The sequence below is a fragment of the Vigna umbellata genome, chromosome 11 (assembly GCF_029865625.1).
Source record: "Vigna umbellata cultivar VRB3 chromosome 11, Vumbellata_1.0, whole genome shotgun sequence".
NCBI classification, from domain to species: Eukaryota; Viridiplantae; Streptophyta; class Magnoliopsida; order Fabales; family Fabaceae; genus Vigna; species Vigna umbellata.
Window position 1 is genome coordinate 14,048,693 of NC_142175.1, and position 18,750 is coordinate 14,067,442.

General features: G+C 37.6%; 2 pseudogenes across 1 annotated transcript; both read right to left on the minus strand.

The window, feature by feature from the left end:
- The window catches only part of LOC148191023 (pectinesterase 2-like), a 55,185-nt pseudogene that overhangs the window by 17,905 nt on the left and 18,530 nt on the right, over positions 1-18,750 (minus strand).
- On the minus strand, positions 8,572-11,607 carry LOC124820620 (uncharacterized; annotated as a pseudogene). The gene is made up of 3 exons (XR_015782997.1): positions 11,491-11,607; positions 10,238-10,608; positions 8,572-9,812 (listed from the first exon to the last, which is right to left on the minus strand). The product of XR_015782997.1 is annotated as an uncharacterized LOC124820620 (transcript).

Consider the following 18,750-nt stretch of genomic DNA (forward strand, 5'->3'; position numbering starts at 1 on the left):
CTTACCAGTCACAAAATCCTAACGTGTTCGGTTCAATTGAAAGCTCACGACACCGTGAACGATCCTATGGTTTCTGAAATGGAAGCAGAGATGTTGATGGTGAGTTATCTTAGAGAGAAGATGAAGAAGTTTTAGAGAGAAGCTGGAGAAAAATGGGGTCTGAGATTGAAGGGAAGAAGATGAGTGCAGAAGGGAGAGGAAGGGTTTTCCAGAAAAGTTCATTTTGTTCCTTCCCACATCCGCACGATCGTGTGTCTCCCCTGTCGACACCTGTATCCCCATTACTGATTCCCATTCTATTTCGGTGACACTTGGCATTGTGACAGAGGGAGTGCATGTGCGTTTTTAATGCACTGCAGAGGGGTTTTCCCTTCATAAATATTGATTTGACAAGGTGTTTATCAGGATTAATTTTCCAGGGTTCTACATTCCCCCTACCTACAAAAATTTTCATCCTCGAAAATTAAAGCTTACCCGGAAACAAATGAGGATGTAACCCTTTCATAGCCTCTTCAACCTCCCATGTTGAGTCGCCAGTCTTTGCGTCCCACACCACTTTCACAAGACGAACGTCCTTTCCTTTGTAGAGTCTGGTGCGAACGTCTTCAATACATACTGGTTGCATCTCCAGCGTTCGGTCTAGACGAAGCTGGACGTCTTCCAACTCCAGTACGTGTGATGGATCAGTTATATACTTCCGGAGTTGAGAAACGTGAAAGACTGGATGGAGGTTGGACAGTTGAGGTGGTAAAGCTAACTCATACGCTACTGATCCAATCTTCTTCAGAATTTGATAAGGTCCTACGAACTTGGGTGAAAGCTTCTTTGGACGAAGGACTCTTCCCACTCCAGTGATTGGATTCAGCCTGAGAAACACGTGATCTCCAGCAGCGAACTCTAAGGGTCTTCTTCTCTTATCAGCATAAGATTTCTGCCTGCTTTGAGACGTCTTCAATCGTTCTTGGATCAGTTTCACCTTCTCGGTTGTTTGCTGGATCAATTCAGGTCCGGTTAATACAATCTCACCTTCTTGGAACCAACACAATGGCGTTCGACATTTCCTTCCATAGAGGGCTTCAAATGGTGCCATTCCTATGCTTGCTTGAAAACTGTTATTATACGTGAATTCAACGAGCGGCAGGACTTCATCCCATACTCCCATATGATCCAGGACGCACGTCCTCAATAAGTCCTCGAGCGTCTGGATGGTTCGCTCAGATTGGCCGTCTGTCTGAGGGTGATAAGCCGAACTCATCCGCAACTGGCTTCCCAATTCTCCTTGCAAAGATTGCCAAAAACGAGATGTGAATCTCGTGTCTCGGTCTGAAATGATGCTCGAAGGGACTCCATGCAAGCGAACGATCTCCTTAATATATAACTTGGCCAAGTTGGTCATCGACATCTTCAAGTTGACTGGTAGAAAATGGGCGCTCTTAGTCAATCGGTCTACAATAACCCAGATAGAATCATGATTCTTGAGCGTACGTGGTAGATGAGTCACAAAGTCCATTGAGATGCTGTCCCACTTCCACTCAGGAATCTCCAATGGCTGCAGTAACCCGCCTGGTCTTTGGTGTTCGGCCTTTGCACGCTGACAAGTTAAACAGGACGCTACAAAACGTGCAATGTCACTCTTCATTCCCGGCCACCAGAATGATAAACGGAGATCTTGATACATCTTAGTCATGCCAGGATGCATGCTAAGACGGCTGTGATGCCCTTCCTCCAGGACGATTCTCTTCAGTTCGCCGTCGTTAGGAACGCACGTCCTACCCATATAGCGTAATAGGTCGTCCGTTCCAGTATTGAACCCCTTAGCCTGATCTGTACCGAGCGCACTTAATATCTTTGCCAATTCTTCGTCCTCACGCTGCTTCATTCTGATTCGGTCAAACACATCACTGGAAATTCTAAGGTTACAGCATCTAATAACGTTCGCTCCTAAGTCGAACTGTAACCTTAGATCTCTGAAACTTTCCACCAAGCTCAGCTCTTTCACCATCATTGTCGAGACCCTGACTGCTTTCCTACTCAAAGCGTCCGCCACCACGTTAGCTTTTCCAGGATGATACAACAGTTCGAACTCATAATCTTTCAAGAATTCCAGCCACCTCCTTTGCCTCATATTCAACTCCTTTTGATCAAAGAGGTACTTGAGACTCTTGTGATCACTAAAAACTTGAAACGTTGCTCCATACAGGTAATGCCTCCAGATTTTTAATGCAAACACGACTGCTGCCAGTTCCAAGTCGTGTGTGGGATAGTTCTTCTCATGGACCTTCAACTGCCTAGAAGCGTACGCCACTACCCTCCTTTCCTGCATCAACACGCAGCCCAAACCTTGATACGACGCATCACAATACACTTCAAAAGGTTTGGCCGTGTCTGGAATAACCAACACAGGAGCGCTCGTTAACTTCCTCTTCAATTCCTGGAAGCTCTCCTCACAACGATCGGTCCAGGCGAACGGTTGATCCTTCCTGGTGAGATAGGTCAGAGGGGCTACTATCTTAGAGAATCCCTCAATGAACCGCCTATAGTAGCCCGCGAGCCCCACGAAGCTCCTAACCTCTGTGACCGAACGTGGGCTCTCCCAATCCAGTACTGCTTTCACCTTGGCTGGATCCATTGAAATGCCTCCAGCAGAAATGACGTGCCCCAAAAACTGGATTTCCTTCATCCAGAATTCACACTTTGATCTCTTGGCATACAATTCCTTTTCCCTCAACACGCTCAACACGATCCTCAAATGGTCTTCATGCTCGTCAAAGCTCTTTGAATATATGAGGATGTCGTCAATAAATACTACAACAAACTTATCCAGGTACGGCCTAAAAATTCTGTTCATGTAGTCCATGAAAATTGCAGGTGCGTTCGTTACTCCAAAGGGCATCACCACATACTCATAATGACCATAACGAGACCGGAAGGCAGTCTTCGGAATGTCCCCCTCTTTCACTCTAATTTGGTGATAGCCTGAACGTAAATCAATCTTTGAAAATACGCACGCACCTTGCAGCTGATCCAGTAGGTCGTCTATCCTTGGCAGTGGATACTTGTTCTTGATGGTCAGCTTATTAAGTTGCCTATAATCAATGCAGAGCCGAGAGCTACCATCCTTCTTCTTTACCAACAACACAGGCGCTCCCCAAGGTGAAGCACTCGGCCTGATGAACCTCTTATCCATCAACTCTTCAATTTGCTTCTTGAGCTCGACCAACTCAGCTGGTGCCATTCTATAAGGTTGAACCGAGATGGGTGCAGCAGTTGTCACCAGGTCGATCGTGAATTCAACCTCACGAACGGGAGGTAGACCAGGAACTTCATCCGGAAAGACGTCCGAAAATTCATCCACTACCGTTCGTCCTCCACTGCTCTCAACATTGGACGAACGCTCTACTTCGTTGTCTTCATACGTCATTATCAGGAAACAGCTCGCTCCTTCCATGATGTCTTCCTTCCACTGACCGAGCGTAACTGTTAACTCCTCCTCTTCTCCATCCGGAAAGACTAACTCCTTCTTCCCACAATCAATGAGAATTCGATTGGTAGTCAACCAATCCATCCCCAAAATCACCTCTAAGTCTTGAAGGGGTAAACAAATGAGGTTAACCTTAAATCTACGCCCCTCAACTTCTATAGGACATCTTACACAAACTGTAGACGTCTTGATCCCACCAGCCGCTGGGGTTGACACCACCAAGTCGAACTGTAATTCACTCTCCACTAGCCCCAGTTTCTCAACGCACGCCTTCGAGATGAAGGAATGAGTTGCCCCCGAGTCATACAATACACAACAAGGCTTTCCATATAACACGCAAGTGCTGGTGATGAGTGTACCTGAACGAGCAGCTTCAGCACCCGTGATTGCATAAACCCTTCCAACTGCTTGCGCACGTCCACCTCTCCCTTGTTGTGTTCTTCCAGCGTTCGGCGGCCTCATTGCCGCTCGTCCTCCCATATTGCACTCGTTCTCCAAGTGCCCATTCTGCCTGCAACGAGTACAATATTTTCCTCCTGATAATTGTGGACAAGCCCACCGGTAGTGCGGTCCTCCACACTGATAACAAGTTAAGCTCCTTGGCTGTCAAGATTGGCCGACAGTGACCAAGGCTTTTGATCCGCCAGGGGATTGAGTTGGACGAACGTATGGGGACCTTCTTTGAACAGAACCTCCCCTGGACACTATGGGTCCCCTACTCACTTGTTGTTGCTTCTTGTGTCGTTCAGCTTCTGCCATATTTTTCTCCAAAACCTTGGCCCTCTCCACCATGGCAGGAAACGTCCTTATGCACAAGCTTGAAATCATAACTTTCAATTCACTCCTTAGGCCGTTCTCATACTTCCGACATTGTCACTCTTCACTGGTGGCCATTGTATTGAACCGCACAAGGTGCTTGAACTTGTTGGTATACTCGGAGACGGACATACCCTCCTTGGACGAGCTGCAGAAATTCAACTTCTTTGGCAAAGCGGACGCTGTCAGGGAAGTACTCTTCATAGAACTTGTTTTCTGAACACTTCCCAAGTGATTGGCTGTTGAGCGTCTGTCAAGATGGCTCTCGCGCTCGCCCACCAGTGGCTTGCTTCTCCAGTTAATAGATATTCAGTGTATGCCAAGCGGTTCTCATCCGGACACCTTTTGGCATTGAAGATCCTCTCCATATCCCTTAGCCATTGATCAGCTTCGTCCGGAAGACACTTGCCACTGAACTTGGCAGGGTGATGCTGAAGGAAACTCTCCAAACTCCATTCAGCATTCGGTTGGGCAACGTTTGAAGAGGATGCTCCAGGCGCACCTCTGGTGGCAGCAAGAATCTCCATCAATTGTCTTTGCGTGTTTTCAGAATTGACACGTGAAGCCTCCAAACCTTGCATAGCAGCCTGGTTTTGTTGCATCAACGTGGCGTTCTGCTCCAGTAACGTTGTGTTCTGTTGATGCAGCCTTTCAACCACGGTTTCCAACAACCTAGTGTTGCTGGACGTATCAGACTCGTTCGGTTGAGGAGGAGGAGGTAGCCTAGGTGCCATTTGTTCTCTGGATGCAGAGAAAAACAAACGAGCGTTAGTTATGTCCAAGAGTTAAAACAATAATAACTCGTTAAACATGCAATAAGCACACAGCAAAAACACAGTGCACTCATAACCCTACAGTGTCCTTAAAAGAACAAAACTGCTCTGATACCACTAAATGTAACATCCCAATAAATAGTAATCACCATTAATTAGAACTAATCACATTTACAGAGTTAAACAGTGCAGTCTTAACTAAAATCAGCTATTAAAGCCGAACGCTAAACGGATACCAGGTTCAGTAAAATCTTCCAAAATATACAAGATTCAGGACGAACGATTTTACAAAATAAATAACCGAACGTCCCCAAAATCGCTATACAGATACACCAAATACTAAAACTTAACGAGCGCGCTAAGGCTCGGCCTTAATCTCTACTTCAACAAGGTTAGCGTCCTCCAAATTTTCTTCTTCTAGCATCTCTTCAAGTGGCGCCTCCCCATCTGCTCACATCCACACGGATGATCATTGCATTGACAAGACGGACGTACATAACCAGTAGACAACACAAGGAAATTGCAAGGGTAAGCTTAGGTAATTTAATTCATACAATCAACATATTTTAACATATACAATCAATCATACAATTCATACAGCAATATATATATCCAAGCATATAATAACTCATTCAAACTCTCACAAGAAAGACTGTCCGGACTGTATGAAGCCATGTATCTACAGGCGTTCGTGCACCGGGTGATGTAGTAACTGGAACCGTCCATCAGCTGCCACCCGAGGTTAACCCTATCAGTCCAAAGTACTCAATAGGACTAGGGCCTCCTGCCATTCCCACGCATGACCTACTCCCCTCTACATGAGGACGAGCACTCACGGAATATCAGGATGAACAGCCATCAGCAGCTTTACCATGGTCATACTAGATAACTTAACACATTCAGATCATATAGACGTTCCTCCTTGGAACGTTCGTTCAAATTCCACTTTCAATATTTCACTTAAAATAACGTTCGCACATCTTAACCATTTCTATTATTCACATTTTCATTCTTTGTTCCACTTCCATAAAATAACGAACGTTCATCCTTTAATAAATAAGGACGAACGTATTGCAGTACATTGACTACACGTTCTGAACAAAAGAAACGAACCCTTGTCCCATAACGGACGTTAAGAGTATTTAAATAAGTTAAATGACTTGATTCCAAAAGATCTGAGTAATACTTAGAGAAATTTTAAGTATAAAGACTCCAGGTTGAATCACAAGGATAAATACATTACACAATATTTAGATAAACAACAAAGTATAATTTGATTCAGAAGACAACACTGCCAGTCAATGACCGAACGTCAATTAATAATTTGAACGAACGCTATTTACGTTCGCTCAGGAATCAATGATAAGGACGAGCGTTCAGTTATAAAACCGAACACTGCTTTGGACGAACGCTAGGTAAATGACCGAGCACTAAATAGAACGAACACTCATTTAGAACGAACGTTCGGTATTAGACCGAACGCTAACCAGGACGAACGCTCAATCTAAGACCGAGAGCTCATTTGGACGAACGCTCAGTATAAGACTAAGCGCTACCTATGACGAACGCTGGAATATAAAACCGAGCGTTACTAAATACACTTCAATTTATTTCAATCGTTGGACACGCTAGGCTGAGCCGAACGCTCAAACCTAACCCTTCACTCAAAGGACGCTCGCTCTTCATCAGGATCCTTTCCGAATGAAAGAATTCTTATTCTAAGTCCTTTTCAAGGGAAACCGAACGGTATAAGACCGTTCGATGACGAGCGTACATTATCAAGCAGAGAATATGATATTTTCCAGATTTTTCATTTACAATAACTTTACAGTTTTTATACGATTCATAACTTATAATTTCTCTCCACCATAAATCTCATACATTACAAAATTCATATTATCATCCCAAACCATACAGAAATTTAATCATATTCCAAATCATACGTTTCATTCTCAGCATACAGTTCAAACAATATTCATCATATACATCCAGTGCAACCATGCTCGTTCATGCATACTTAAACATCAAATATTTATGCATTTCAGACATCCAGTACACTTCATTGCTTTCATACACATCAAACAAGTATTAAATTAAATTACTAAAGCTTCCCTTACCTGGTTCAGTAGTGCACTTCCAAATGCTAGGGTTTTCACTCGTTCTCTCACAGTTTTCTACCCAAAGAATCACTCCACAATCTTCACTTAATCTAAGATACCAAAATCATATACAGTTAAGACCTATAACTCATGCATGCAACCAGAAATTGGTTCGCAGAAACGAAAGGGGAGAATCGTTCAGGGACGAGAACTTACCAGTCACAAAATCCTAACGTGTTCGGTTCAATTGAAAGCTCACGACACCGTGAACGATCCTATGGTTTCTGAAATGGAAGCAGAGATGTTGATGGTGAGTTATCTTAGAGAGAAGATGAAGAAGTTTTAGAGAGAAGCTGGAGAAAAATGGGGTCTGAGATTGAAGGGAAGAAGATGAGTGCAGAAGGGAGAGGAAGGGTTTTCCAGAAAAGTTCATTTTGTTCCTTCCCACATCCGCACGATCGTGCGTCTCCCCTGTCGATACCTGTATCCCCATTACTGATTCCCATTCTATTTCGGTGACACTTGGCATTGTGACAGAGGGAGTGCATGTGCGTTTTTAATGCACTGCAGAGGGGTTTTCCCTTCATAAATATTGATTTGACAAGGTGTTTATCAGGATTAATTTTCCAGGGTTCTACAAGAACTTTTCCTTACATAAAAAGAAAATTATTGTTGTCGATTAAAAAATCATAGCTAACATCAATTGAAAAATAGTTTTGTCAATATTCGTTGAAAAAACTTTAATTAAATTTGGTTGAGAAATAACTCTAATACATGTTTTAATCTATATTCAATTCAAAACAATACTAAATAGCTTCCATAAAAAGAGTATATAATGTTAATTGGAAAGAATTGTGTTAAAAACACCAACATATCAAACATTTTTGCAAGATAAATGTATAATAGAAATAGAACAGAAACTTATCTTTTTATTCTAGTTTACTCAATCTAATAAACAACGTCCAATTATCTTATAAGAAATTCTTTAAGAGCTTTACTATAATCAAACAGGTTTCACAAATATTCCAATTATGTCACTTCTAAATCAAATACACAAAGTTATTTCTAAGGAAAATGATACTTGAACAACCATTTTTGACAACATTTAGACACGCGCACACGTGTCAAAATCTGAGTGGTCCAGTTGGAAAAATTAAATGAAAATGGACCACTCAGATTTTGACACGTGTGCGCGTGTCTAAATGTTGTCAAAAATGATTGTTCAAGTGTCATTATCCTATTTCTAATAATCTCCTCTATCTCTCTTGAGATAAGGAAATAAAAATATCCTTTGAAACTAAGTTTTTATGACTTTCCACAGTATATTTTAAGTGTTTTTCTTAAGACAAAGAGAGAAGTTGTTTTGAATACAAGAAAAAGTTCTCCTTGAGATAATATGGGATTTAGAAACAAAACAAAGGAGATTGCAAATCAGTTAATTTGTCACATTCTAACAGTAGTTCAGTGATTGTCACAATCTAAGGTCCCATAATATGACTCAACTTACATAGACTTAGACTCATTACTTAGAAATATAGATAGATAATTGTCAGCTGGCTATCTAAAAGTTCTTATACCGGATGAGAACAAGTAAAAGAGTTTGATTAAAATGTTAATCCTCTTAAAGTGATGAACTTCTCTTGTATCTCAGCTACACTCTGAACAGAAATGGTTTTCTTCAGCTCCCATTTTGATTTTTCAGATAATCCTTGCTGAATCTCCCCAACAAGTTTTAGAATTGAGTTGGCAACACTTGATTCCCCAGAAGTCAGCTCAACTTTATGCTCTTGCAAGATTTCTAACGCATCACATATCTCCTTTCGTTTTGATTGAAGCTTCTGAATTTGATCATCAATTTCTTGGATTGCAGAAGTGTTCTTTCCATTTCAGACTGCAACTGAGCTACTTTGTCTTTGTAGCCACTTTTTAGACTCATAACTTTGCATTTCTTGGCCTCCAAGTCACCCAAGAATTTGTCTGCCTTTTCTACGTTCTCACTGGCCTCATGGAAAGCCACACTAGCTAAGGGAATTTCTTCCACCAATTTTAACTTTGCTATCTGATCAGCACTGAGGGTATCATCTTTGCAGATTTGTGATGCAAGCATTGCAACTTCTATCACAGCATGGTTACAAGAAACCAAAGAAGAGAAGTCTCCAGCAAGAAGGGTAGAAAGCTTCTTCTTGCAGCACTCTATCGTTTGATCATCCATAGTTTTGGTGGAAGGAGCCACATGATCTGATGAACTCTGAGAATGAGGCATAACAAGCATGTCCTCCAAGTTATCAAGATAGTCCTCAAAATTCTCTAAAACAGTGGTCACAATGGGATACTTCTTCTCCCCACATATCTCCATGCCAGATCCTTTTTCACAATCCATATTGCCATAAAAAATCTCAGTTGTGTCAGTTTTCACCACTTCATCGTCCAGAATGCATAAATTAAGAATGTCATTTGCATCTTGATCAGGGGCTAAAGACTGACGACCTACACGAGCACCTAGTCTGGAAGATTTCCTAGATGATTGACAGCGGATTTGTGTTCTACGTTTTAACTTCCTATGGGTGCTGCTAATCTGTTCTGTGGTATCTTCTTCAATCTCCACTGCCTTCAGTGCAGGGGTAATGGGCGTAGATTGTACAGCTAGAAAAGGTCATATATACATCATTTAATCAGAAACATATACAATGAAGAAAGGAAACATAAGTTGCTAGAATCTGAGCTAAAAGTGAAGTTCTTCAGTAGCATATATAAGAGTATCCCAACTTATTTCACAAACTTGACTTGACTTGCTCATTTTAGGACTAAAATGTTCATCTCGTCACCTTCACTTTGCAAGCAATTCAGAAAGACAACCGACCCACCACCACACATAAAAAATAAACAGAGGAAATAATCAGAAATGGAAATCATCACTAACATGTCATCCTATTAATCTAGTATTACACAATGTCATCAACAGGAGACCAAGTAAGCCAAGACAGGTAGGTCTTTTATGCAGGAAAAATGGAAGAGAATATAAACACCAGGTTGAAAAGAAAATTGCAAAACCGTAATATGCAGCAAACCTTTTGTGGGAGTTTTCCCAGTAGAGGGTATCTGCCAGCTAAACAAATCAAAGAATGCTTCAATGCTCATGCTAGGAAAATTTGATTCGATGTATCTCTCAATATCAGGCTTGGTTCTCAAGCTATGTCTCTTGTTAGAAGGAATCTGAAGAGATTTTGGCGGATAAAGGTGCCTATCTAGAAAATATCCAGCCTTGTTTGTCCTGCTCAACACTTTCCAGCCCCATATATCACCAGGATTTGGCCACCCTTCAGGTGCATACGGCAAACCTTCACCAGAAGAATTAGGTGACACTGGTTGAAGATCAAAGGTTTTATCGTCACAAGAATTGCTTGCAATTGGAGAACCATTCTCCTTTTCATCCTGGTAACTGCAATAACACAAGACAGCGTCAACTGAAGAATGAATAACCATACACTCACTGCCTTTTTTCAAATTTCAGCCAACTAATGCAGAGATTATCACAAAATACTGCGTGTATACAAAGGTAGAAAATTGTTGCTCACTTCATTCAGCACTTAGGAATTAAGCTAAATATATTAACCATGGCCTCACAGTTAAAAAAAGGTGAAAGAATAGCTTTTCAAACTCCAACAAGACAAAATAAAATGTTGAAAGCCCACAATGAGAGAGATGTAATATGCAAAACAAATCAAGAGTTTTCAGCAGTTAATTGGTAGGCACAACATTGTCTCATCACTTTCTTGTGTCATGCAGCATCTTCTGAGAATTAGAAGAGTGGAGCCAGTGAACAAGGGGTATGTACAGTGTCACTGTGATCAACTTAAACTATGATGTTTAAAACCAAACACTTTTTTCATACAAAAGTCTAGTGGAAATATCTTTTAACAAGTTCAACAACATTTACACGAGACTTAAAACAAGAAAGTTTTCAATAATCAACATTTTTACATGTAGAAGCAGACATATCTTCAAACATGGGTAACATTTAAGCCTTAAAGGGTAAGGTTTAAGATCTTCACAAGATCTCAGTAGAACACAAATAAATTGATAACAACCAAGCCATAATCAACATGGTCAAAAGCCTCAGAAAAACCCCTTCTTGGTTTCCTGACAAACTAGATTACTGTTTTGTCCAAATCACATTGATATTGTAAATGATCAGCAGGTTTTGTTAACCAAAAAAAAAAGTTGATATTTTTTTAAACAAGAAGAAAAAAATGGAACATTACCAAACATCAGAGAACAAAAATGAAGAACAAAAAGTAAGAAGAAAAAGGTGAAAACTTACCAGATAGGAATGGAAGGGTTTGATGGAGCCATGGAGGAAGATGGAAGGGTCACAAGGGATGACTGAATTGCAACCAATACTGTGTGCCTGTGATGATATATATTTGGTAACATTCCTGCAAAATGGGTCCACCTCACAGTTTCATTTTTTATTAATTAACCTACATGTTTTCTTACAAAGATTTTTAATCCTTCACAAAAATTCAAAACATACGAAAAGAATATCTTTTTTACACAGGAGGTTACAACTCATTTTAAGTATTTTAGGTATTAAAAATTGATCATTTTTAAATTTATAATGAGAAAAGGAGATTAAAGAATAAAATAATAAATATAAGGTGTCTATAAAAATTTATTAAATGTGAAAATAATAATACCTTACAAAACTTTTGATTTTCAAATATCATTTCCTAGGATTTTAATTGGTCAAAGATTTTATTTTGACTGTGGTTCCTCAAACTTATCCTATAAATTATTTATATTCTATCTTTTCATTACTCATCACATCATGTGGCATTTATTTACTTCCAGCTGTATTTTATTTTTAATTATGAATTTTAAAAAATCATAAGAAGAATAAGTGATTCCAAACACTGATATTCCTAAGAAGAAATCATTTATCAACATGAATAATAAAGACGGAGTCATATTTTAAAGTACATCTTTAATTTTCCCTTTACTAAAAAATCTTTATTATATAACTTATTTTTTTTAATTTTTGAAAAAATAAATCAAATTGTATTTTAAAATTAGAGTTTAATTTTTAAACAAATTGAAATCATATAGAACTTCAAACAGAAATTATATTTCAAAAGACAAATATTACTTATTTTAAAGAAGAATTAAAAACAAAAAGTTACTTTAAAAAATTTATTCTTTTCAATAACCATCCGAGTTTTAAAGCATAACTAATTCCTAGGGTATTTTTCAAAATATTTTCTAAAATACGGTTATTTTTCATAACTTTTTAAATGCTCCTCTAGTGGTAAAAATAGCTCTCTTGTGTCCTTTAATATTATTTATTTATCTTCGGATTACCACTCTACTTAAAAGTTAAAAGATGTATATCAAGAGTAAATAGACCAGTTACAATTAAAAAAAAAAAAAACTTTATAAGGAGAAAATAAGTAAATCAACTCTTATAAGTAACTTTATCAGTAGAATTTTAATATTTTAATTAGTAAAAAATAATTTATTAGGTTTAACAAAGTAATACTTAAAACTAAGTATTATATTCACTAGTGTAATAAAGGAAAATGACAATGGTTATTTTTGTTTATACACAGTAATTAACGAACCAAAGTATATCCCGTTGAAGCAAAAAAAGATAGTTTATTTTTTGTTTCGGTTCTCGGTTCTGAACCAAGACAAAAGAGGAGATCTTTTGCCTCAATTCATAGCAACCAAGATAATAAATCAGGTCTTTTTGCATCGGTTCATAACAAAACAATTATATTAAATCTACACTCAAATCCAAATTTATTCATTAACTTGGACCTAAGAAGCCTTACATTTATCATAAAACCTTGTAATGTATTGCAGCAACACTTCTGGCTCCACTTGGTCTAACAAACCGATCAAATTCCTCTTGATATGGTAAGTTAACTTATGGCATCGCCCGACGAGAAGTCTCACCCCTAATCCTGCTATAAGAACCTCGTTCAACTCTTACCACCTAAACTAGAACACTCTATGTGAGTTTGTAAGTCTAATACTAGTATAAAATGACTTATGCCCAACACGTATCTCTGGTCAATCCATAACACTAAACTAACAAGGATTTGTACTTCTTTCTTAGAAACTAAAACCCTAAACAAGCATACAATTCAAATCTTTTCTCATTCCACTCCATTCCTCCACTTTCATACTTATAACAATATCATAGTTCCATAGAACACATCTCTTAGCACCAATCATTTCAATTTGTACATTCCCTTACATCATTATGGAAACTACATTCAATATAATTCTCAATAAACATTACCAAATGGGTAAACACTATCACAAGAAATAGTCATAGAACAACCTATGACACATAACTCATTCATCACATGTCATGAATATAACATAGTCTCATGCAATCTTAAATCATCACACCATAACAAACAAAGATATCGTAAATTCAAACATATTCATGATTCACAATACATCAACATGCATACATTACTTTTCATGTCACACCATCTTAAGTATATTACACAATAACTTAACATCACATGTGCAAAAAAATCGTTGGAGATTTAAAATAAAATAAAATAAAACTACAACTTCCACAAAACTCGAAAACTTATGTTCTTACATTCAAATTAAAACCTAATTGGGTAACTATGGAAAACGTTATGCACCAAATAAGCAACAAATGTCAAAGATGTCAATAACTTAAATTTTGGGAATCTTACACTAACAATTGCTTTAACTACAAACATCCAACTTAAAATTTAAACAGTCAAAGTGAATATTCATGTGTCTAGAACAATTTGTCAATGTTTTAGCTCCTCCAACGATTAACGAAGAAAAAATCTTAATTTTTCAGAGATGACTTGAACCAGAAAAATAGGGGTAGCTAAAACCTCATGGAACTCACTGTCTTAAGAGCGCCCGATGGTTCAAAAGTGGCACTCGATGCCATGGACCTCTAGGCTCTCTGACTTAAATTTTCAGATGGCGCCCGATGATCTTGTGGTGTTGTCCAAATGTTGTATCAATAGAAACCCAAAACTAGTTCCCCCAAGCAATAACCCCAAACAAATAGATAAATCCATCTTAACCAAAATCATGAACATCATCAGTTTAAAACCACAACAACCCATCTCAAATTCATCATTTCAAATAATGGAATCAAACATGAAAAGGTTACGACTAACTTTCCTTACCTAAAAAATAGTTGGCCTTAAACAAAACCCTAAGTTTAAGAGATTGACTTGTTCTATGGTAAAAGAAAATTTGGAAAGGATGAAGATCTCCCCCGACATGTGGTTGTACAATGATGGGTGGAATAAAATTTGAAAGAGATGGATCTCTTCTCCTCTAAGGTGTTGTCGTGTTAAGGTGAAGAGAGGAAAAACTAGAGAGAATGGGGCCAAGAGGGTGGGGGTAGAGAAAGGGAAAGAGAGAATGATAGAAGAGGAGGGGTGCGTTTATAGGGTTTATATTATCCCAAACAAAAAAAATCAATCTAAAAAATTCACTTATTAGGTAAGAGATAAGGACATAATATCCTTATTTCGTCATATAACACCCATCAAGATTCATCTAACCTATTGTACCCCAACACACTTATTAGACTTAAATTATGCCTTTGTGCTATTTAATACAATGCTCAAGAGTATAAATTGGCCTAGCCATCGCTTCTAAGGACAATTACTCAACCTCAACTCTATAGTTTGAATAATCCTTTTTGTTTACCATTAGTCCGTAAATGATACTCATCTCCAAACTGTTCATCATTTCTTCTTATGGGATTTGCCAAAATTTAAATATAACCTTGGGTCTCTATCGTAAACATGCTAATTAGCACTTTGCACCACCTTACAATATCCTGATGCACAACTCAACCAACTTAATCATATATAACTTCTAGCACACTGACAAGAAATAAACACTCTTGGTCAACCTATCCATAACAACCCTATAACATCATGTCTCTCTTACTGACTTAAGCCAATGGATAACAAAGTTCATAACAATGTGATCCCACTTCCAAACTAGAACTTTCAATTTTTGCAACAACAAAACTAATTATGATACCATCTTCACTTTCTAATTCACTAACATGTAACCATCCCTCAACAACATCTTGGTTTAACTCATCACTTGCAAACCTACTAACTACTCCCTTAAACCTGGGAACTTTATCTTCCATCAATCTTGAAATTGTTAACTTAATCATTACCTAACACTTTCATGGTAAGTCTCAACTAAGATTGTTTGATTATCTTTCCTTAACCATTTTAAGGAATTCACTAGTCGTAGTCAAATGACTACACTAATGAAGTCTCCACAACTTCAGGCTTAGATAGTTGAACTTTTACACCAACTCTTCCACATTTTCACCACCAAGGAGACACCATAACTCAAAATAAACTTTTTTTTATTTGATTGTTTTTTTAAAAAAGAAATCATTTTTAATTAAAAGTTATCTATAAAATAAATAAAAGCTTCTTACGATAACATTATAAAAAATATTTATATTTAATAATAACAACAATAATAATTTTGTTACTCGTTATTATCATAAAAAAGTAAACACAGTGTAGATAGACTTTCAATCTTTGTTAAACATGGTATCATCTAAAGATGACAAATAACCTTGTTCTGGTGGATATTATCCTAACACATTTCTTTTATACTGGGAATCTCTGCACTAATTGGATATATGAATGAATGTGGGTACCTGATTTTTAAATTGGGTATGGTGAGGAAGATGAGTATGTATGAATCTCTTTGTTCTCATCCCAATATTCATCCCCATTCTCATACCTCTTTAAACTACTAAAATATCCATAATTTATTAGGTAACTTAAAATATCCATAATTTATTAGGTAACTTAAAATATCCATAATTCTTAAAATATCTAATGATAAAGGTATATTATATTCTAGTAATTAAATTTTTCAATTTTATTTATCATATCATATTTAATTTTACTTTTTCTTTTTTATGTCTAGGTTGATCGAATCAAAGTGAAACACTTATCATTTATCATTTGCAAAATTAATAAATGTTTTGATTATTATGGAATATTAGTTGTGTAAGTGTTTAGTATTTATAATTTTTTTTTAACTTTGTAGTTATTATTTCATACTCTAATTTAATATTTATATAATTATAATATTTTTTTTAATATTTGATACCCTGAAAAAAAGAAAATATATTATTTTAATATTGAATATTTTGATAATATCATGTCAAACCCTGAAAATGACATCTCGAAGGGAGTGACAAATGTCTCAAAAACAAGAGAGTGAGCATTTTATAGAATTTCCCAAACCACAACTCATCTCATTTTCTAAAAAATATGCATCTCTCTAAAACTCAAGCCTATACCTTTTCTCCTCATTCTCTCTAGAAATTCTTCATCCCCTTTCAATCTTTTCTTCAACCAACCACTGTTTAAGCTAACTAGGAGTCAAGATCATTGTTTTCCACTGATCAAAATCAAACTTAAAGTTGGTAAGTTCATCCTCTTCTTAGAAATTCTATTTTTGGGCACATGCAAGCCAAGTTTCTGGTTGCATGTGTTCATCAGCTTCTTCTTCTTATTTCTAATCACTTTTCTGGTATTTGGGTTGGTCTATTATAGCAAATTGGAGAACTATAGGTTCTTGAGATTTTCTAGCATTAGGAGCAAATTTCTGAAGTGGTAGACCTGTTCGGTTCGGTTAAGAGGTAAGGGAAGCTAGCTAACTTAATTACTTAGTTTTGATGTATGAAACTGTTGTTTGGTGATGTTGCATGTATGTGAAGTTGAATTGTTTGATGTTCGATGAGTTTGGGTGTAGACTACTATATGCTATGTTCATGAGGTTTGGAGTTTCTATATGATATGGTTCAATGGCCGAGTGAAATTGGTAAGGTTTGGGGTGATCATAATTCTGCAGTTATTCTACAGAACTTTGTAGTTTGCTGAAGGTCTTTAATTGACCGTTCGACTTTTCTCTAGTGCTCGGTCTTAACTGAGTTCTACTATTGTGGATTCTTAATTAATGACCGCTCGGTCTAGTGTTGATTTTTAATTTAATATAATGTTTGATCTGTCATATATTGTAACTATTAGTGACCACTCAGTCTTGGTAGTGCTTGGCCAGATGCCATTACTCGGTCTCGGTAGTGCTCGGCCAGATGCCAACACTAGGTCTCTGTAGTGCTCAGCCAGATGCCAACACTCGGTCTCGGTAGTGCTCGGCTAGATGCCAGTACTCGGTCTCGGTAGTGCTCGGCCAGCACTCGGTTTCAGTAGTGCTCAATGGTGAACTAAGTACTCGGTCTCATCATATTACCAAATTATGTAATTGAAATTGAAACTAAGAGGGTTTGAACTAAGCTTGTAGTATTCGGTCTAAGCTCTTAGCTTTTGGTTATGGGCTTTAGTATTTGGTTATGTCTAATTATAGATGTTCTATAGTATTCAGTCAATTCTTTTAGGTTATGTCTATTAAATATCGTTCGGTTATAGCTTATGAATAACGAGAAATGTTCTGTCTCACAATAAGTATTTGGTTCAACTAAAGTGTTTAGCCAAGTTATAACGTTTGACATAAGTCCTCAGTGTTTAGCTCAAGCCTATAGTGATTTGTCTAAGATAATAGTGTTCGGTATGGTCTACTAGTGGTCAGTATTAATCAATAAGTGTTAGGTCTAATTCAATAGTACTCTGATCAAGCTAATAGCGTTCGGCTCATGTTTGAGTTTCATTCTTTACATGACCGTTCGGTCATGTTCACCATAAGGAAACAATATCCCGTACGGTCCTGTTCGCATATGGGGGTGTTCTATCGTCAGATTTTATTCATAATAAGTGTTGATATTTCTGAGTCAGTTGTGCTCAATGGTGATGTTGTTTTATTGTTCGGTTTGAAGTTATTTAAAGGTGTTATGGATGAGGAAATATGTTGTTAATGAGTTATGGTATTTAAAATGTGATATGAATGGAATAATATTGATATAAAGAAGTATGATGTGATTTGTACTATATGGATATGAACGAGTGTTCCAAGGAGGAATATCTCAGAAATGGTTATGGAATTGTAAAGTATGAATATGATCAGACTAAGCTATCGTTCATCCTGACATTCTAATGGTCATCGAGTCTCAAGTAGAGAATGGTGGCGCATATGGTGAGAATAACAGGAGGCCTGGTTGCGTATAGCTTGGGGTTCCAACTATCAGACTAAACTCATGTGTAGACTTGGGTTTCTAGCTACAGTGAGGGATGAAGGGCTAACCTCGTGTGGCTGCTTGGGTTTCCAGCTATGGTAATTCTGATGATTTTCTAGATTACCTTTCCACGAGTGCAAGAACGTCGTAGCTACATAATTCATACAGTCCGGACAGTCAAAGTGAAAGTGGTCGGTTATAATATGTTGGTGTGATTTCTGTAGAAGTATGATTGTTTTATGTGTTTGTATGAAATGAATGTTTACATAGTTATATAAATTACACTAGTTTACCTTTATTTTTCTGTCTTGTCATGTGGTCCGTTCGGTCGTCCTTATCATTGCAATGATCACCCTTTGGGTGTGAGCAGGGTGTGCAGAAGAT